This window comes from Trichogramma pretiosum, unplaced genomic scaffold, assembly GCF_000599845.2.
Source record: "Trichogramma pretiosum strain Unisexual culture from Peru unplaced genomic scaffold, Tpre_2.0 scaffold1, whole genome shotgun sequence".
In the NCBI taxonomy this organism is placed as follows: domain Eukaryota; kingdom Metazoa; phylum Arthropoda; class Insecta; order Hymenoptera; family Trichogrammatidae; genus Trichogramma; species Trichogramma pretiosum.
Genome location: NW_019641703.1, coordinates 1,822,481 through 1,845,083, shown reverse-complemented (window position 1 = coordinate 1,845,083; position 22,603 = coordinate 1,822,481). Strand labels below are relative to the sequence as shown.

At 40.3% G+C, this 22,603-nt stretch overlaps 1 protein-coding gene across 5 annotated transcripts in view; it reads right to left on the bottom strand.

The window, feature by feature from the left end:
• LOC106656289 overlaps nt 1-22,603 on the bottom strand; it is a 99,047-nt gene that overhangs the window by 67,020 nt on the left and 9,424 nt on the right. The gene's annotated exons all lie outside the window — the stretch shown is intronic.

Here is a 22,603-nt window from a genome sequence, read left to right as displayed (position 1 = left end):
GAAAGGTTGGAAAAAAATTTTTTTTTACACTTTTTTCACGGCGAGAGAGAGAGAAAGAGAGAGAAGACACACAAGAGCTTGAAATCCTGACAACGTGACAAAAACTTAAATGAACTTTACTGCTAAGGCCATTAAAATTCATTGTCTAACTGACATAAAAGCCGACCAGCAGCTGCAAGTGAGCGTGTACTGCCAGTTCTCTCTCTCTCTCTCTGCATTTTCAATACTTTTTCGAATCTGTGCCGCTTCTATATAGGGGCAAAAAAGGGGCAGACGATGACAAATACATTTAAAATTATCCCCCGATCGTTGTACCTGGTATATGGAAATGCAAATAAATCGTTTGAATATAATATCGAGCGGGCAAATTTGTCCGCCCAATAATTGCCGCACAGACGTAACGTGTAAATCAAAACTTTCTCACGGCACTTTTACGCTCTGGCTTTCGTACGCCGATGCATATAATATATTATATATTGTTCGAGATATATTCATTTGTCTGCGATGCCTCTGCAGTGCTTTCGAGGGTTCGTCGAATTCCAGGAACGAATCGGTCGTCAGCTAGCACACTGAATAATGCATACATAGATAGATATCAGACACACACATACGCATTCACGTGGGCACACGGAGTCGAAGAAGAAGAAGAAGATGAAACGTTTCGTGATCGGAAAGCGTCGCACGTACGATAACGCAACCGCCACCGCACTGCTATATGTATATACGAGACAAATAATAAGATATAGCACAGGAACTCGTAAAAGAACGAGCTCCATATGGGTGTCCAAAATGGAACACATCGCTCGCACGCACGAGACTTTGGGAATATGGTGCGGTATCTGAGTGCGATGATCCAATTTACTCGTGAACGTCGTAAAACCGCAAAATGGCTTTATTTTGATCTACCGTAACTCCATTTGTGTATAGTGCGCCATTTATAAATGGCACGTAGTGGTTAAAAATTTTACCAAAATGTATCTATGCGTTCGCCGCGAGCACAATATATTTTTCCGTTTATACAGCCGCAGCGACAAAAGCTCGAATTGTTTAAAGCTCGAAGCGGAGACTCGATGTTAATTGTATATAGATATGTAATATCGGCCGTGAACTATATAATGTGGCTCTCTCGTTATAACGCGCGCACATGTGTGTATCAGCTGCGTGACGAGACGCGCTTGGCATTTTCGAGAAAGCTGCTGCTGCTGTAGCATCGCACCCTCGTCTATATATCCATACAGATAACAGCAGCTCAGGCTCGTCTGCGTGCGTGAGCCGATCGATAATCAATAATATTTCGCCTATTACATATAAGGTGACGTTTATGAGAGAGCAATCATTTTTTGTTACTCGTATATGGTCATCGTCGTCGCTCGTCGTCGTTGCAGGTCGTGTCTCCCGTATAATCTCGCGCGACCTACTGCTCTATACGTATATGTCTATTTTAGCACGGCCGACGCGTCGCGCACTCGTATAAAGAGATACGTTATACGGCTATATTTGCCGCGCGCGAACGTATAATAATGCCCCTGCGCTTATTGGGGGGGGGGGGGGGTTCCTCGCATTTTTCTACAGCGCAGCAGCCACCCCGCAAAATATGACGCGCTCGTTCGCGCGTCGGTGGCGACCGTCGTCTCGTTGCGGGGGTAAATTAAATTTCGAGCGCTTTGATAATTTCAACGCGACGTAGTGCGTATTACAAGTAGGTATACATGCGGCAAAACGGCCTGAACGAAGCGCGTACAGTGTACTGCACATCCAACGTTTTTTTTCGTTCGTTCGTGAAAAATTTTTTGAATATTTTACGCAGTGCGTGGGCGTTATGCGATGACGGAAAAAACACTATCGGGCGCCGTGTGCTGGGATTAAAACTGGGTCGTAAATGTTCGAATATTTCCTGTTTCAAGCGACAACGCGCGGGTGGGAGCAAGATTTTGACTTGTATGTTTCTCTCTGCAAAAGCAACATGACAAATAAGTGAGATACACTGTGAGTAAAAGAAAAGTTGAATCAACAACAAGTCAACGTAAAGCAGCGTCTTGACTTAAAGTCCCTCAATCGACGCTAAATAAATTATCAAAACGAAGAAGACATGTAGAACATTTTACTTTATATTAGATAATGACGGTCAAGGCATAAAATAAAACAAGATGATAAAGATCAAGAAGTGGAGAAAATTCTGAAAAATGGTTTGTGATAAAGACGCACCGATTAATGGTCCTTCGATTGAACAAAAAATCAATGACATGTGAGTCCCTCTATATGTATCGCAGTATATTACTGCGTATGGTCAGCTGACATTATAAGAAAAAAGTATCGCCAAGGAGCTACCACAATCGTGAGGTCAACTCGCTAATAAGTAGTGTGTAAAGTCGTTAACGAAGAGCTGAATCGCTTGGTGAGCTTCTGTATTCAAATAATATCAGTAAAAAAATGTAAGTCTCCTTTTAAACTAGGGCTACAGTGTTGACTCTTGGCTTACTCGAAGCACTTAACCTAAAATATTTTCTCAGCGTATTTCGTGAAAATTTCCAGAGGAAACATATAATCAAGTGAATGATGGAAAGCAGAAAGGACCCAGTTAGGTATTTCTTTTTTCGCGCATGCCCTGATATTTTTTGAAACGATAAATTTATCAAATTTGATTTTCCAGGGTAAAGGAAGAGCCAAACAATACTTGGTCAGATGCAGGCGACGATTGTAATTTCGATTCTGTGGGCTTTTGCGAAGTAAAAAACTTTGATTCATCCTCATTTTATGAACGATCGGTTAGTTTGATGATTTTTTTCTACCGTCCTCCTTACGGTTTGTATTATGATCTGTTTTTACACTTCAACAATCACAATTACATCATTTTAATTCTAGGATAATCATACGAATGAGGTTATGTCATCGATAGGAAAGTTAGAAGAAAAAATATTTATAGAATTCGAGTGCAAGGATGTAAAACTTGAGCTGAAGTCAGTATCGACAACTATCTGCAAAACTGAGTGTCAAAGTTGCCCATCAAAAGTAAAAAAAGAAAACCAAATTGAGACAATTGACGTGAATGAAAAAAAAATGATTTTGATAGAAGAAGAAACTGATTACGATGGTAACGGACACATTCAAAAAAATTCCCAATTGAATTTTGGGAAATCCAAGGAAAAAAATATAATTGAAAAAACAACTCAAACTAAATTATCTAATGAGTGTAAAATGTGTCGAAAAACATATAAACAAGAAGTAAGTCTTAAAAGACATATCAACGCGGAACACAAAAGCATTAAACTTCACCAATGTGAGATTTGTCAGAAATCATTTGGACAAAAAAGTGACCTCAAGCGTCACTTAAATGAAGTACATGTTCGTAGCAAACCATTTGAATGTGAGATTTGTCACAAAACATTTGGAGAAAAAGGAACCTTAAAGAAACACATCGATGGAGTGCATAATCGTAGCAAACTCTTCGAATGTGAGATTTGTCACAAATCATTTGGAGAAAAACAACATCTTAAAAGGCACAAAACAACAGTACATGATCGTAAGAAACCCTTTGAATGTGAGATTTGTCCTAAATCATTTGTACTACAAAAGAATCTCAAAAGGCACATAAATACAGTACATTTTCGCAACAAACCCTTTGAATGTGATATTTGTCACAAATCATTTGCATTAAAACAACATCTCAAAAGACACGTAAATACAGTACATGATCGCAACAAACCCTTCGAGTGTGAAATTTGTTATAAACCATTTGGACTAAAACATCACCTGAATACTCACATAAATACAGTACATATTCGTAGTAAACCCTTCGAATATGAAATTTGTCCCAAATCATTTGGAATCCAGAATAATCTCAAAAGGTGTAATATAACAGCACATAATATTTACAAATCCTAACTTTAGAAAATTTGTTACATAAATACCTCTCAATTTTGTAAAGAACAATAAAGTATTTTAAACTGTTATCAATTTCATCTTGATTGTAAAAACCTTAACCTTAAAATTTTTCACGAACAGAAATATTTCGAAAATTTTTCGCGTGTGCTTTAGACGTGGCGAAAAAAAGACTATCGAGTTGAGTGCCGTGATTAAAACCGGTCGTAAAATGCTCGAATTTTTCCTCTGTTTCAAGTGACAACGCGCGTGAGCAAGATTTTATCGAAAAGAATAATTTTCTCTTTTCCGCTTTGTAAAAGCGCCGAAAGCTCGTAAGGGCAACTGGAATTTTCGTACTGGAGGATACGAATGGTAGAAAGTGGTCGAATAAACGATAGAACTAATGAACGAAACGCCTGGGGAATAATTTTTCAGGCGAAGAAAGGCAAGCATCGGGGAGAGCGAATTTCATGATAATTGCATCGTGCCTCGATATAAACATCGGTGCGCGAGAAAGAGAAAGAACGAGAGAAAGAACTCAACAGCCCAATGGTAAAGGGTAATCAACTGAAACGCATAAGCTATAATGGCATATAACGGGCGAAACGCCGCATGTCTTCACGCTTTCTTCCAGTCACGAAATACGTCGTAATTCATCGCGTCGAGCTGCCATTGTTAAAAATTCTTCGACAAGAATTTAACTCGCGATTCGTTCGCGATGCATGATCGCGCGAGAAAGAAAACGCACTTAGTGCCGAGTAAAAAGCTCGACTCGACATTTAATATATCGCTTCGAGACAATTATTTATACGAACTTGGACGCGGTTAAAAAGAAAAAGCAAGGTTCGATCTCTATATATAATATGTTCATCACTTTTTGAGTGCTATTAGTATAGGTGTTGAAAGCAAACTAGCACTAAGCTTAACTCAGCAGATAACTTCCTCGAGAGCTATTTATCACCCACGAGCAGGTACATAAGCTTCGTTTGAAAAAGTTTCTTTCACAAAGAAAAATAGTAATAATATATAATCGAGTAACGCCGCAGTAGCGGATAGTTACGGGCACGCGATATATATAGATAGATCTGCATTTAAGAGCAAATGGCCTCGGATACAAAATATGCTCGCCGAGCTGAGTTAAATTCCTCGAGTAAACGGAATAAGTTAGAGCGCGGCATATTCATCAGCCCCAGGTTTCTATCAGTCGTGTGCGCGGGTGGAGTATTACGTAGTACCACTTGAGCTATATACGTACGTGTACGTGCATGTGCGGTTGCAAACTTTTTACTATACGTTAGACCATGCGAGCTCGAGTTTTTGCCGAGTTGGCCGAGTGACTAACTGTATCCTGCCCTACGTGTGTGTTCGCGCGTATATATAAGTGTGGCGACTTACCGCCTGATGAATGTGCAAGAGTATTACGTTCTCTGCACTTTGAGATGTCTTTATCTTTCTTTGATCGGCGAAAGAGCCTAATCCCAACATCGACAACTAGCTTTGATCGATCGCTAGGATTTTTTCAATGAAAAAAAACCACTTTCATTAGCGGATTTAATCGTAAAAAAAATCTCGGGAAAATGAAGCTCTCGAATGAATCGAGTATTTTATAGACCATATCATTATTACACGTTATCGCTAAAGTGTAAGATTTCGAAAGATAAACTAATTTTTTACGAGCAAGATTTTCATTGGCATATATACAGAGAGGGAGATCGAATGATCAGGCGTCGGAAATCTCGGTGCCGCACGTCGTCGTGTACAGCCAAGAGGCAGTAAAATGAAACATAGAAACTTTTTTTTATATATTTATCGATGGCAGTTATAAAAAAAAGAAGCCATGGGAAATAGCATGATCAAGAGCACGATACGACGTATCACATATTATATAGCTCGAGTGAAGGAGAGCGAGAGAGACGAACGCGAAGGAAAAAGCACAGCGGCAGCAGCTCAGGCCACGACCCGTGTGCACACTATACAGCATCACACAAACGCTCGGAGCGAAAAACTTTTCCGTCGTAAACCGCAGAAAGTGTACTTGAAAAATTCATTTAAGCTTTCCCTTGCGAGAGAGAAGGAGAGCAGCCAGCCGCCCCATGATACACAGGCTATATATATAACGTTATGTGCAACAAATAAATACATTAAACGCTATATATCGAGTTCGATGAAACACACGCCCGCGTGCACGAGCTTTTGCAGCTTGCAGGCGGAGTACAGCACGAGCAAAATGAAGCGCACACCGAAACTTTCGAAAAATACGATCCCGGTGAATGGTCCGATGAAACTTTCGCCGATAGATCAGCTGATTGTTCTTAACTACTTTACTATGATCCTGCCAATGAACAGCGTCAAAGATTTCTATGCTGTATACGACGATTTATTAAACCGAAGAAAAAAAAATAAACCTGCACCTCTTGGAGTTTATTATCCAACTTTTGTCCGTCTTCCGAGTCACACGCATCAAAGCGAGAACTTTTTAAAGACGTTCTTTCGTATCGTATAGTAGTAGGGCAAACATTTCTAAAAATATTGAAAAATATATCGTGAAAAATGTCACACTTAGAGCGAAAGCTTTGGATATTCATTGCTTCTCTTACACATGCTCGAAATTCTGAATTATTCACTTTGGCGCTTTCATGTATATATGATTACGCGTCGTAGAGAGAATCGCTGATAAATACATATGAGCGCATAAGCGATATGAAATTGAAACAAAGATACAATAAGAGGTAGGAGATGAGAAAAATGCATGTGGCTTTCATGTAAACAGGACTAGCGCGCATATAGTACGGTCGCCATTCGCTCGAGAGACGCCTAGCACATCACCGCCTTCTTCCGACGTTCTTAGACGAAGCTCGAAGAGGTTTTACGCTATATATAAGCTTACACGCTACAATTTTCGCTTTGCACTTCTACGTAGGACGACGACGACGACGCCGGGGTGGATGGTAGCAATAGCAGCAGCAGCAGCTCCTCTCTAGGAACCACTGCGCACTGCGACAGAGTAGATAATAACGTTATCCTTTAACTCACGTCCGCGCGTACACGCGCTCGTACTACTGTATATGTGCACTGTACATATATGCTGCATGCTGTACGCGTGCGCTTTGTACTACATTCGGCGTATACATATATACGTGTGCGTATAGGCGAACGAGAGAAGCTTTTATTACGCGCGCCGCAACGACTGCACACACGACTGTCGTTTCGCGAGCGTTACTTTTGTAGCTTTCTCTCTCTTCCTCTCTTTCTATATATATTTATACATATAATGCTGAAGCTGGGCACATTTGTTCTCATGATGGAATCCATTCGACGCGCCCTTCACGCTCGCGCGTCCCTTCGAGCTTCGATACTCGGCGCTCAGCGTACTATAATTTCTCTCTCTCTCTCTCTCTATTATACGTACGAGATACTTTTTGACTTAAAAATTAAACGTAATAATATTGCGACTAACTCGATTCAGCCACGTTTGGGCGATGCGAATTCCAGACTCTCTCGTTCGCACTGGGTCAGATCAATCAGCGCGTCGCTCTATATACGTTTATTGCTCTGCTCGCGACATGCAATAGCCAAGCCTCTATTACATAGTCCGACATTTATTCGAGTGTCGCGCGTCGCTGCGCTCCCACGCCCAGTGGCGCGCAACCTTCATTAAATTTGTACATCGATTAAATTGACTTGTAACTTTGAATTACAAATTTTGACGTTTTACTCGGGGCCGCTAGTCTTGCGAGCACGAGCTTTCATTTTCCCGCGCGCGCTGCAAACGTCGTTAATGCGGCATATTTTACCTTTTCAATTTCGGTCTAGACGGAGGCGCGCGCACAGCGCGCTCCGATCGTAACTTGTTTTGCTGCGAAAGCAACAGTAGCAACAGCAACAGTAGCAGCAATGTCTCTAAAATACGGGCTCCGACTGTGTAGCAGCGATTCCATAATGCGTATTACCAAGTCTGTGCAACGGAGAGATCGCGTGCATGTGTGCATGTATGTGTGGCTATTTCACACGGACGATAACGATGAAAACGGTTCGAGCAAAAACGTTGTACGCGAGTAAAGTAAATGTAAAGCTCCTAATACTTGCAGCACGTTTACAAGCTTGGGAGGCAATAAATATTGGATGGTATGAAAACCAAGTTCGGATGCATCAAGACATATGCCCAGAAGGCGAAGTCTCGATATGTATACGTTATAACATCGTGTCGTACAAACTAATACTCGTTTGTATGTGTCAAAGAAAAGCTCTGCTGCTAAAAAGAAGATAAAAACATGAATTTCAATTTTTGTCTCTGTGCCAAAGGCCGAAAATTGCTCTCTGTATACTAGCATTCGCTGCAATCTCGGTGATGATAAGTATACGCTTGTCGACGAGAAAGAGTCGAGAGCTAGCGTTGAATAAAGGGATCGCGTGCTTTACTCTTGAAGCAGTACGATATATGGGTGAGTATAGACACTATAGCGTCGAATGATGGAATAACAAATATCACCTGTGTTCGCGAGTCGTCGTTGCTGCGTACGGGGGCGTCAGCTAAGAGGAATGATGCGCGCGTTAGAGCATCAGAGCTATATAGCTTAAGATAGCGCGGAGTCAAAGAATAAAGGAAGAGGAGTTCGAGCGAGATAGTGAGTGAGAGAGAGAGAGAGAGAGAGAGAGAGTGAGAGAGAAATAAGATTGGTAGGGATATTGATCTCCAGTCTCTCGCGCCCGAGCACGGGGTGACTGGGTTGTAAGCACATATATATACAGGTATACATGTACTATATAAGTTGTGCATGTATTCGCGAGATGTGCTGCTGCTGCTTCTGGAGCTTGAAGCTCGCTTGCCCGACTAGTCGGGTCGAGCCAAAGTAGTATAGAGAGAGGCGGAGAGAGAGAGAGAGAGAGAGAGAGAGAGAGAGAGAGAGAGAGAGAGAGAGAGAAGAGAAAGGAGCCGAGGCTTCGTCTCTTACTCTCATACTTCTTGCGCGAATACTTCTTTTTTTTGCGCCGCTTTTATTGTTTGCTCTGCGCGAGCGCGTGTGTGTAAGCGCCATACTTTCTGCCAGCAGCCACTCTTTTTCGTCTTTACCAAAGCGACTTTTTTTTCTCTCTCTCTTACTATTTTGCCCCCGCCCCTCTCTAAGAGAGCACTTTACTCTTGCTTCGGAACGTATACGTAGCATGCGCATGCATACATAGCTCAGCGAGGCACAAACGTACGTACGCGTCCAAATGGATTAAAACTTCGGTTAAATTCGACCGAAAAAATGCCTGTGATTGGATGCAGTGTGTCCTAAAGTAGCACCGCTTTTGACCCATCCTCGAGCAATCTGACAGCTGCACGGAGAGCCACATTTATATATTATACATCCAATTGCCTCGAACATTCTTATTCTCATTTTCGCGGTAAAAGTTGTTCGAACTGCGAAACTCTCGCAGAGCTCGTGGACAGCAAGTTTAGAATAAAAGTGTGCTCAACTTTTTTAAGCTCGCTATAACTGCGCGGCTCTTTGCCGAGGGATTGAAAAAGATTTCGCGTAACTTTTTGCGTAAGCAGTAGTGAGCAGCTTCTTTTAATAAGAGGGGCTGCACAGTTTTTTTACCCGGTCGCTTGTCGCGTTTATAATTAGCAAGATCACGAAGACAAGTTAACCATGCATCGAGTGCTCGGTTACGTGATCAGGAATTCAAAAACTCACACTGAATGAGTTATACGTCATCAATCCAAATCAAAAACTCAATCACAAACGCAATGTTTTTTCGCGTTACATCGTAAATATATGTCTAAGCTAATTGTGCGCCTGGATGAATGTCATTGTCACTACAATTTCAGTGTACTTTTAACGGCATACGAGTGCCTCTATAACATGAATCGCAAAACAAAACTCCAGTTGACGATGGAGGGGGCAAGTCGCTAATATACGAGTAGTCTGTGCAGTCGCTAGCGAGGAATTCTTCAGTTAGCAAGTGTTTACATATAATATCAATAAGAGAGTATAAGTCTCCACCTAAATCGAGGTACAATATTGGTTACTAGAGACCTTTAACCTCGAATATTGTCCTACTGTATATCGTAAATGAAAATTAACAGTGAATACCTATAATAAAGTGTATGATGGATACAGTTAGGTATAACATTTTTCGTGTAATCTATGAAATTTTTTAAAACGGTAAATTTATCAAATTTGATTCTTTAGGGTGAAAGATGAGCCAAACAATACTTGGCCGGATGCAAACGACGATTATAATTTCAATTCGGTGGACTTTTGCGAAGCCAAACCCTTTGAAACACTACCAGTTGTTGAAACATCAGTGAGTTCAATTGTTTAAAATACGTCGTATTTTTTACTATCTTAAGCTATTACACATTTTTAATTTCAAGCAAATTATTCAAATGAGGTTATGTCTTTACAGAAAAAGTTCGATGAAAAAATAATCATAGATATCGAATTCAAAGATGTTAAACCTGAATTTAAGTTTCTACCTACCACTATCTGCAAATCTGAGTATCAAAGTTGTTCATCTATTGTGAAAATAGAAAACGAAACTCAGACTAATTGTCAAGTTCCACTTAATTTCCGAATGAAAGTTGGTGAATTCAAGGTGAAGAAAATATCAAGAAAAGCTTCTCCGACCGAATTATCTTACGAGTGTGAATTGCGTCGAAAATCCTTTATGGAAAAAGTGAGTTTAGAGAGACATATCAATATGAAACACAAGAGCTTAAGACCAATTCAATGTAAGATTTGTCAAAAATCATTTAGACAAAAAAGTAACCTTAAAACTCATGTAAATGCAGTACATTATCGCATCAAACCCTACGAATGTGGCATTTGTCACAAGTCATTTGGATACAAGAAGGTACTCAAAAGTCACATTACGGTAGTACATGCTCGTAGCAAACCATTTGAATGCGAGATTTGTTACAAATCATATAGTCGAAAGGATCGCCTCAAAGTTCACAAAAATTCAGTTCATTTTCAGAGCAAACCTTTCGAGTGTGAGATTTGTCACAAAACATTTGGAGAAAAAGGAAAGCTACAGATACACATCAATGGAGTACATAATCGTAGCAAACCCTTTGAATGCGAGATTTGTCGCAAATCATTTGGACAAAAAAGTGACCTCAATAAACACATAACAAGAGTACATGATCGTAACAAACCCTTTGAATGTGAAATTTGTCGCAAATCATTTGGACAAAAAGATACCCTTAAACATCACATAGATACAGTACATAATCGGAGCAAACCTTTTGAATGTGAGATTTGTCACAAATCATTTGGCCGCAAAAATCACCTTAATATTCACATAAAAGTAGTACATGATCGTAGTAAACTCTTCGAGTGTGAAATTTGTCACAAAACATTTGGAGAAAAAGGGAACCTAAAGAAACACATCGATGGAGTACATAATCGTAGCAAACCCTTTGAATGTGAGACATGTCACAAATCATTTAGAGCCCGAGGTTATCTCAAAACGCACATAAGTACATTACATGATCATAAAAAACCCTTCGAATGTGAGATTTGTCACAAATCATTTGGATACAAGTACATCCTTAAAATTCACATAAATGCCGTACATAATCGGAGCAAACCTTTTGAATGTGAGATTTGTCATATATCATTTGGTCATAAACATAACCTCAAAAACCACATAAATGTAGTACATGATCGTAGCAAATCCTTTGAATGTGATATTTGTCACAAATCATTTGGAAAAAAGTGTAATATTGAAACTCACGCAAGTACAGTACATAATCGGATCAAACCCTTCAAATGTGAGATTTGTCCTAAATCATTTGGACGAAAGCAACACCTTAAAACTCACGTAAATTCAGTTCATAATCGGAGCTAACCTTTCGAATGTGTCATTTCTCACAAAAAATTTACAGAAAAAGGAAATCTCAATCAACTCATCAATGGTGTACATAATCCCAGCAAACCCTTTGAATGTAAGAATTGTCACAAATCATTGAGGATACCAGTTAAATCTTAAAAGGCACTCGAGTGGAGTTCATAGTCACTTGTAAACGATCTAATGTGAAATTTATGCGTAGTAATTTCGACACAATAAAGACTTCAACAATCGTATAAATACACTATTCGACAATGTATCACATAATTATCGTTCAATTTCATGAAGAGTAAAAAGGTATTTCAAATTGTTATTCAATTTGTCGTGACTGTGTAAAAACTTTTACTGACCTATGTATCTATTATAAATATATTTTTCATCAAAATTCAAACACGTTATAATTCGTTCTTTAAAATATTGCTGTTGAAAAAGTCTTTCAACATTCTCATTTTTTAACTTAAACCTTTCCCCGAGTACCTGCTCCGTATTAACATGCGAGTATAAAAGTATATCGTGTATGTAAAGATGGAAAGATAATGTACCGTAAGTACATCTTTGCATTGCAAATAATTTTGTAAATGTATAAACATATTTTCACAAATGTAAATTTGCCACTGCATCGTGTAGCCGAACAGAGATCGCATGTAAGTTACATTTCCAATGACCAATCACAACACGTTTATTGCAATTGCAAGACGAGGCCATCACTTTTTGAAAAGAGGCCTTCAGATGTGATCAAGCAACCTTTCAACATTTTCGAACAACTACAATTATCCGGCAGAAAAAATCGTGGAAATAAAAATTGGTTAAAATGTGCAGCTTGATATTAGATATATAACAGATATATATTATATATATAATATGAGGTTGTCAGCCACGTAAGTTGAATCGAGTCGGCCGCCATAACGGAAATCTAATTTGATATAACTCGATAGAAACGAGGCGAGGCTAAGCCGCAAAAATCGAACTCGGCAGTCGCGAACGAAGAGGTTGGCAAGCAGGCAGGCGGACGGGCGAGCGCAAGCTTATAAGAAGCTGAGTTAAAGTAGCGGAGACGACGTCGACGTCGATGACGACGACGACGAAGACTATGGCGAAGCTAGAACATCGAGGAGAGAGATGGAGAAGAAAAAAAAAGCTTGATCGGGGATATCGAGACATTAACATCGAGAGAGTATCATTTCTGTGACCGGAGCGAAAAGTCGCGCTAAACTCTTTCCCAACTCCTTCGTTCGCTAATGGCGCGCGCGAGCGCCACACGGCGGTAGTTACGAAAGAAATTAATGTTATAATTAAGCGTGAGTAATCGAGATCTTGCGCGCGCGCGCGAGCCATTCTATAATGATGATTGCGAGCCGCAGAGCGCGCGTATAATCATTCCTTTCTGTCGAATTCTCCCGGCTGGCGCGCACAAACTTGCGCGGACAAGAGAGCGAGAGGGAGAGAGACTTGGAATGAGATTTCTTTGATTTCGAAAGAGCTATAGAACGAGAAGAAAAAAAAACACATTCGTGGCAGCTGTGATTACAAAAATACGAGAGCGAGCGTGGTAAATCGAGCTGCTAACTGCTATATACGTACACCACTGGTATATACAGTGGACGCAAAACTCGAGCGTCGGAAGCCGAAACAAAAGTTCTCTGCGGGTGCTGCCCCGGCACCGAGCCAATCCCGCAAAACGCCAAACTCGGAAATCGTCGCACGGCTAATCTGGCACCTTGGCGTGCCAGAGTCAGCGAGCCAGAGTGAGCTGTTATCCGCACATCATCTCGTATTATACCACTGTATATATCGAGAATATCGAAACTATATGAGTATAATGTATCGAGAGAAAAAAGTGCGATGTAAAGCTCCCTCGACAAACGCTTGATTTTAAAAGGAAAAATAAGCTCTCGATTGATGTATCATTACATCGCGTCGATTCCGGTTTATATTATTTCGGTTTACATATTGCCCGAAAGATTATTAAAACGAACACAATTGCCCAGGAGCTTGTTAACTGCCGAGTCATTTCGTGCTGCGGGGCATGAAATATATCGATGTTATTTAATGCGCTCTGGTCGCGCGCGCAGTATAACGTTATCAAACGTTATGTGTGTACGAGTAATTCAAGAGAGCTGGATTTATCGTTAACCACGTGGACTATACTATACGGTACTACTGTGTATGTACGCGCAATCATTCCGTTAAAAGCCGTTTTTACGAGCCGCGTGTGTGTTTTTCCGCTAACTAAGATTCGAGACTTGTTTTTAAAAAAATCATTGCATTTATTTATTGTTATCGCTGGAATGAAACTTTTTCATTGACAATAGCAGTTTACGATGTTAGCACTTACTTTTATTAAGTATATATACTGGATAATCGCCTTTTTGCATAATAGCATACGGTATTTTTAAAACGTTGGCTGACATGAGTGCTTTTTCCGATTATGAGCTTTTATCAAAATATACTTTTATATCTCTTGTGCTAACCGTATATCTCGTGAATTTAAACTAAAAAGCTCCAAAGTATTTGACAGCTATTATCCATAATGAGACTTCGATTTAAATTTCAAGCTCTGTAGTACAAAGAAATATAGATCGATAAATGAAAGACTCGTGCGATCGAGGGTCAAGTGCACGAGCAAAAACTCCGTATACGAGTGGCGTTAAAATAGAGCCGCTAGTGGTGGCAACGATATGAATAGAAAGTGGCCAATTAAGCTGCAATTTAAAATGAGCTCGTGCGGACGCGCGCAGTGTATACGCTGTTCATTTTCTCCTCCTTCCCGATTTGGTGTGTCGCGCGCGGCGTTATACTACGCAGGACACGCTCGAGAGAGTCGCCGCCGCGCGCGGACCTCTCTCCGTGCAGCATATCTCACACACGGGGCACGTTCCATTCAATATGCAGCGCCGCTACGAGCTGCTGCTGCTGCTCCTCGCCCCGTACGCGTATTATATAGCGCATCTGCATCAGAGATAGATAGAGGCGAGGCGCATTGTCTCGGAACAGAAGTACAACAAGATGGTCCGATCGCAGTAGCAGCAGAGTATTAAGCTCGCGCGTCGAGGTCGACAGTCGGGGTGTCGTCTCCTGTACACCCACGCACATACACACTCACACGCGCTATACAGCACATAGGTATATTACCTGTATATGGATGCAGTATACACAGCCGTATGTACGAGTGGTCATTGTTCAGATCAGCCGTCCATGCACACACACACATATGCGCGCGCGCGCGCGCGCATACTCGACACACAGCAGAGACCGTGTGGAGCCTAGGCATATTATACCGTACAAGCGAGTCTGCATAATGGAGCTTGTCGGGTTCCACTCACCCACACACGTACACGTATTATTGCCTGCTGTACACTATTATTGTTATTGTTGTCGCTGCTGATGTCGCTGCTGCTGCAGAGTCATATACTATATCGGTACAGGCGAACTTAAGTGCAAATTCGATCGCAGTACCCAACGCCAACGCGTCCCTAATGATCGTTGGCAAAAGCTCTTGTATGCGCGCGTGCGAAGCTGCAGTAGACACACAAAATATTCGGATGGCTCGAACGCTATTATAGCAGAGTTGCGTGATTTCTGTCCCTCATATTTTTGGATGACAAAAGTATATACAAAGCACTTGAGAGTATTGCGTGCGCATCCGAGCTTGCGATGAATATTAACATTATCTATCAGCCCCGATACAAGACAGTACGCATGAAAACGAGGTCTGTGACACGTATCGATTTCGTGCGATCCCCCTCCGTCGTTACACAAGCTCGGAAAGTCTCGATTCGTCTTCGGGAAATTCGAGTGAAAAACTTTTTGTTTGTGTACGCCACGACGACAGCAGCAGCGTCTCTTCGTGCTGCCTGATCATTAGCATTTTCCTCGAAAACTTTATCCATATTGAAATCCGAGGCCAGAAGCCGCAGAAACCCGGGCGCGTCAACCTTATGCCATTCTCCATATTGTTTATCTTCTTGATTTATTTTCAAGGCTGTCTAGCATCAGCAGCAGCACCGACAGCAGCTACTAGCCCCGAGAGAGTCTTGCGGTAATTAATCGCGTGGCCCCCCATAATGTATAGTTTGATCAACTTTCTGCGTGGTAATGAAGGCGGTGGCTGCCCCCTGGATCCCCAGCCCCTTCCGCCCGTGTTTTTATCTAATCACGCGCCGCTGCCGCAGTTTAATAGCGAATAATAACTTTTCGATTAATACTCACCCAAGCGGTTTATAAATAATAATTTCGGCATATATATTTTGCGTTTAATTAACGAAATTCCATATTATGCTCGATACGTATGATTTTACTGCGGTTCTATTATTTTAACCCACCCAAACTTGTACATTCCGCGTTAAAGCCGAACTAAATTTTGCCAAATTCAAAATAAAGCATGAATAATTACACTCGAAGTGCACTGCACCAGTATAAGACATAAACTTGCTAAATTTAGCCAAACAAAATATAGCTTAATATCGAGGGCTTATTTCAATTAAGAAGCGTACATCGATATAAGCGAGCGCTCGTGCATAGGACAAAAGTAAACAGCAGGTATTACCATAAATTACACGTCGCTTTTCCAATTCAATCGCTGATCGTTGTGTAAATGCGTGAATTGTCAATAATGAATGCTGTCACACAGGTATAGTAGCATAGCGCACACATACACACACGTTTTACGCATTACAGCAATTTGTCCATTCTCGCTTTAAATGTTTGACTAGTTGCACGACGCTGAGCGATTCGCGACTTCAATCATCTTGAAGGTAAAATCAGTTTTTTACAAAATATTTATAATTTTTTTTTCAGTATCTAGCACAATAAACTATCGATTTTACGTTTATCACGATGTTGCCACACACGTACGATGAGACTCTCGAGCGTAATATTGCATTGACCGTAAGCAAGCGACTGCAACAGATATCCGAGAAATGCTTTTCGAAGGGGCATAATGTTATTACAGTCTTGGGCTCTAAGCAAATTTAGTCTCTCTCTCTAGTCTGCGTAATCCCATTACGATCAATCAAAGAAAAGAGATGAGAGTGGTACGTGTGCATACACATTATAGGCGCGCGCGCGCGCTACGTATAGAAAAAAGCTCTATGTAAGCTCTCGCGTATAAGTTATGCATGTGTCAGAAAAATGACGTAGCAGCTCGCGGCGCTGCTCGGCGATCAGTGTCAAAAGCCTCTCCCGTGCACGGAGCAAGTACGCTGCTACTTACGTAAAAGCCACATTAAAAATAATGTGCCAGGCTATGAGCGATCGATAAACAGACGCTGGCCACACCGCGAGTGCCGCCCGCGCTGCACAGATCAAATGAATGTATCGTCGTCCATTAGATATCGTCGCTAGTTAAAGTAATAAATACAGAAGAGGACAAATGTGTAATACGTCGATTCGCCGAACTTTTACGACATCGCTTCTAAATTATCATATAGACCATATGTGCGCGAGCGCAGATACACAAAGCAATCAGGCGATCGCTTGGGCATTCGCGTGTATTTATGCCGTACCGCCACCGTGTCATATTTATAGAGTTCGGATTCGCGCGCATACAGCAGACGTGCCATAAATGTACGGTTTACTCCGCTATATTGCGCTCGAGCGCGACTGATGCTGCTGCCAATTGTAATGCTGTATGTATATGCTTGAAATAGGAGGCAATCGCAAGCGCGAAAGATAGCGACTTTCGAGCACGCGACAAGAGAGCCAATTAAAGTATAGTTGCCAGTCCAATCGAACCCTCGCTCCCCTTACCTCGTGTCCCTCTCTTGCCTATCAAAGAGGACCATTCGAATGAATTCCCCAGGGTCAGCTTCATTGGCGAGCTGCGCTCGCTGCTGGCCTAGTAGCTGCGTCGAGCGAGAACAATCGGCTCGTGCACGCATATAACATACATATGAACTCCTAGCATGTACACGGCGCAACGTTTCGCACGCGAACGAGAGAGATAGAAAGAGAGAGAGAGAGAGACAGGATGAGAGTCCGAGCCATGCGCTGACCTATGACTCTGAATGAAGCTAACCAGGCTCGCCTAGACTCGCACACCCACCCCCGCAACAACAACACGAGATATATGTGCGTATATTCGTGTATATACACGTATTGTTTCGTATGCCGAGCACGACTCGGCGTGACTCGCTTGCGCGCGCGAGCGACTATCGTATAATATATATTATTCGAGCTGCCATAGCAGACGTCGATTTTTACGCTCTGAATTTTCGATGTTATTTTATACGGCGTTTGTGCTTATTGCACAAAGCTCAATCATAATTAATGTAGATTTAATAAAAAAAAAAAAAGAAGACATATCGCTGGCACGTTTCTGCTTGCTCGACTCTTTTTTTCTATATCCATTTTAACAAAATTTATCTCGTTATATTTAATTAGCTTTGGATTTATAATGATTAAATTATTAAACTGATAAGCGCAGCAGAAAACTGGCAAGCTTTGGCACTGTACCTTCAATTACCGCTCCCAAGTATAGATTCCGAACCAACCTCCGCGCAAGCTCCACGAGCTTTTATCGTGGCATTGGCTCGAAAAAGCTTCCTGAGCTAATTTCATTATGCTATACAGAAAAAAATACATCTTTTTCGAACTCCAACGCTTAGCGTGAGTGCTCGAAAATTAAAAAGTAAAAATTAAGAAAAACAAAAAAAATACCGAAAAGTACCGAACTAATTGATTGATGTACACACTCTTGCCTCGCCGGAGAGTGTATAATAAAGAATGCGCGCAAGCTCTCTGCGCTCGCGATGCCAAGATAAGGCAGGTTTCACGAAGGTTGCTCATCGATCAACTTTGAAGTCTCCATTGAAATATCGCTCGTGACATATTTTTTTCTCGCGCAGCTCATTAAAAAAAACGGGTGGGAGCAAAAAAATTCTGCATCATTGGTGTATATAGAGATTAATAAATAATAATGCCAATCGAGAGAGCTGGCAGCGGAAGATATCGTCTGAGCAAGGGAAAATCGTTATTCATTCGTCGAGAGCTCGTATATAATAATACAAGCTTTTTCCCAGACACTCTAATATACAACGTACATAATAATATATCAGTTAGCGAGCTAGCGGCAGTGATTTGTAACGTTTAATAAAGTACGACAAGTTGCTCATTAATGCGTATGTTTTTAATATAGCAAATGTATGTTTCTCCCCCGCTTCGTTTCATCGTGTACGTGTGTGTGTGTGTGTGTGTGCGGACCGTACGTCCGAGCACACTCTGTTCGCTACTACTACTGGGCAGCGGCGCGGGTTTCAAAGCGGAATATATAACTTAATTAGCGGGAAAATATTTTCGCGCGCAATGCAAATTATACGCGCGTGCGTATATCTTTAATCTGATTACGCTCGATATGAACCACTCTCGGGGCACTAGCAGCAGACAAGTCCGCGGGGGGGTCGCGCGCAATTTATGATAAAACCATTGCGCCATGATAGATTGCCTCGATGTATGTACGTACATTGTAATGTGCGTTACGCATGTGTGCGTGCGCGATAAAAGCAATGACCTACACTTGTCTTGCGGAAGATTAAACGATGGCTCTCCAAAACCTTTGTTATCGAATGTTACGTATGCACATGGATCTTAACGCTCATGTATCGATCGATACCCGCTATTCGCTATTCGCTCGGGCAACAACAAACGCGCGAATCAATCAAGTCCGGAGCTGACAATTTTTCGTATATACGGAAATTCAGCAGCACTCTTGTACCATATATAGATGGATAAACGTGTTACATCGAGGGTATCACGTGTGTTTTACGAGTCGAGGAAAGTATCTCTATTTCAAAATGACAATCGTGTTTAGCTTCTTATTTCATCGCGAGGAGAGCGGCACATGACAATAAGCTCGCAAATACCGATACAGTTTTCTCAACTTTTTTTCTCTGTCTTTCTCTCTTTTTTTTTTTTTTTTTTGCTATTGTGTGTACGTACGTGAGAGTTGCTTGGCCGATTTCTATTCCTCCAAGGGTTGTAGCCGTATACGTGAGACAGTAGACGCCGAGCGGATAATATTTCGAGAGGCATATCTGCCGCTGCTGCGACACGGGCAACACACAATACAGGCACGTTTTTGCACTTATTGACAATGACAAGAAGACAGCTCAAGCAAGCGAGCGCGCGGGTGTGTGTTCGTATGTGTGTTAAAGTACATATACACACCCGAGCGCGCTTTGAGCTGGACTTATCGCGACCGTCCGACGACTATCTCTACTGCTCTTCTGTTTGCTGGAAATGACGCTCCGGTGTGCCAAGTAGCCGTTTCATCGACTTTTCCCCCTTTAGATATACATATACTGTCCGATATATACCACTCGTACGCGTAAAAGTGTGCGCGAAAAAAAATGTGTATCTACTTATATCATACACACACACACACACACACCCACTCGTATAGAACTCGACATTTTGGGGGATTGGTCATTGGGTCGCGACATGTACTTGAGGCAGGGTGTGTAATAGAGATGGGTCGAGCACGCACGTGTATCCTTGCTTATTAAGTCCGAGGGGGGGCTTTTTCGATGGCATGGATTTTTTTGAAATGAGCTTAGTAGTCTGCGTTGAGCTCACGTAATTCTACTGGCCAAAAATTACTTCGTCTGTACTAATGAAAATTTCGCTGCGCGTGAGTGCTCTCAGATGTAATAGGGATTTTCACTGACTGAAGGAGACCTTGATTACTCTATCAGTTCTTTATACCTCCCCAAAATTCTCAAAGAAACTACGGGGGCAGATGCAAAATAGAAATGAGTTTTCCGCTTGAAATTACGAAAATTATTTCGATACCCGATGGTTCTTGTTTTTACTTTTTCTTGTATGATAGATGGATCACTAGTTTCTTCACGATAGAATAAAATGAACATTTTGAAAATCAATCAATTCTTTGACGCATGAGAAAATTTAAAAATAAAGATCGAAATATTTTATATTTCAAAATCTTTAAATCTTTGGTATTGCTTATTTTTGTGTAGTACGTGTAAATTATTGATAAACTATCATATGTTCACAATTTTGCTTGAGGTGATATAGTTGAAATATAGTCAGAGACCATACTGTAATAAATTCACATTTGAATTTTCAAGTATCATTTTGTGTACAGAGTAAATGTGGTAATGTACATGGTACATTATTATCTACTTATTTTTTTCAACACGCGAACCAAACGTTTTACAATTTTATGAGATTTTGAATCAATTAGAACTTACCATTCGGTCGATTAAAATTTATTACCAATAAACTATTATAGGAAAATATTTTCTAATCCTAATATCATTTAAATCGATAAAACTAATTTCACCAAAAGAAATTTTATGAATTAAAAATTATTGTAGTATTAAAAATTCTTATGTTGATGTAAGTAAAAAAGTGTAGTAAGTTTGATATTGTTAAACTCAATCATCTGCTACTGAGTAAAAAAGTGATAAAAAACTGCAAACTAAACATGCAAGTGCAATCAAGCCAAATGATTTTGATTAAAAATGTAAAATTGTACGATGCTATGAAAAGTTTAAAAAATTGAATAAGAAATAAAGCAAAAAATCGAACATGATAAGAGTAGAAATATCACGGGTCTGCGAAATGTTGCTGAATTATGTCATGAATTGAAATAGATGTTTTTGAAGTCTTTCAACGCTCCATGAAAAATTAAAAAGAAACGATATGTGAAGATGCAAAATTGATTTTTGTTGATTTACTACTATTTGTCTGAAAAAACTCGCGCAGTAAATTTTTGAAAATCGCCCAACAAGAATCATCTATTTGAATCAAGAGCGTTAAAAAACCTTCATTAACGTCCATTTCTGTTTTCGTGCGAAATTTCACAGACGCGTAGAGTTGTGAGGCTTGTTTTAAAATTCAGAAAACACACTCCATAAGTGAAAAGTTGAAAACAAAAAAAAAGCTTGGTTAGAAACGTGATACGAACCGCTGGCCGTTTTTTTGGCATTTTCTACGATCGCGTGCTCTCGGGGTAAGATGTGACATCCAGACTCGAAGCTGCAGCCATAAAGAAAATAATTGATTAAATGTATGATACGTTGCAATAAATGTTCATAATGAAGCGAAGCGCTGTATAATCATGATAAAATATAATTTAAAATGATAAAATCATCAATAAGAATAATAATAAGAATAATAATCATACAATGATAAAAAATTTAGCCATACATAAATGCAATTAGGGTGATTTACGCTTATCATTTTTTTATGATTTTGTATTATATGGGAGTTTGGTGAGAAATGTCATGATTAAAACACAGATTCTTATTTATCTGTGCTATTTTTATAAAATTAAATTGTTGCTTCGTTTACCATCCAAAAATTAAACCTTCAGCATACAGTAAGTGTAGCTTTGTTTAATACCTGTAAATATATTTACCTGGTAAAAATAAAATATTACTTATTTTAAAAGTATGCACAGTTTTTTCGAGCGTCATTATTTAAAAACAATAAAAAATCAAATAATATCGACATAAGGATATTTCAAATTTGAAATTTTGCAAAAATTGATCATCACATTGATTTATGAAAAACAACATTCAAAAGGTTCGAAACATCATTTTAATTGTTTCAATGAAGTACCATTAATATCACATTTTGTCATTTAAAAGGACTTCATTACACATCGAAAATATTTTTTCAAATTAAAATTCCAAGCATTTAAGGGCTATAACTCATCACCTTTTTAGATCGAAAAATAATTTAGATCTCTACGTGAAAAAACTAAGCAATAAGTAATGCCTAAGGTCTAATACCCGCCGACTATACTTGTCGTCAAGTTCCGACTCAGTCGAGCGAGCCCCATCATTTTTTTTGCAATCATCGTTTTCCTGCTTCTTCTTTTTTAGCCGCTTTTCTCCGTGCGGTGATTGCCCGCTGCAGCCCTGCGGTTTCTGGCACA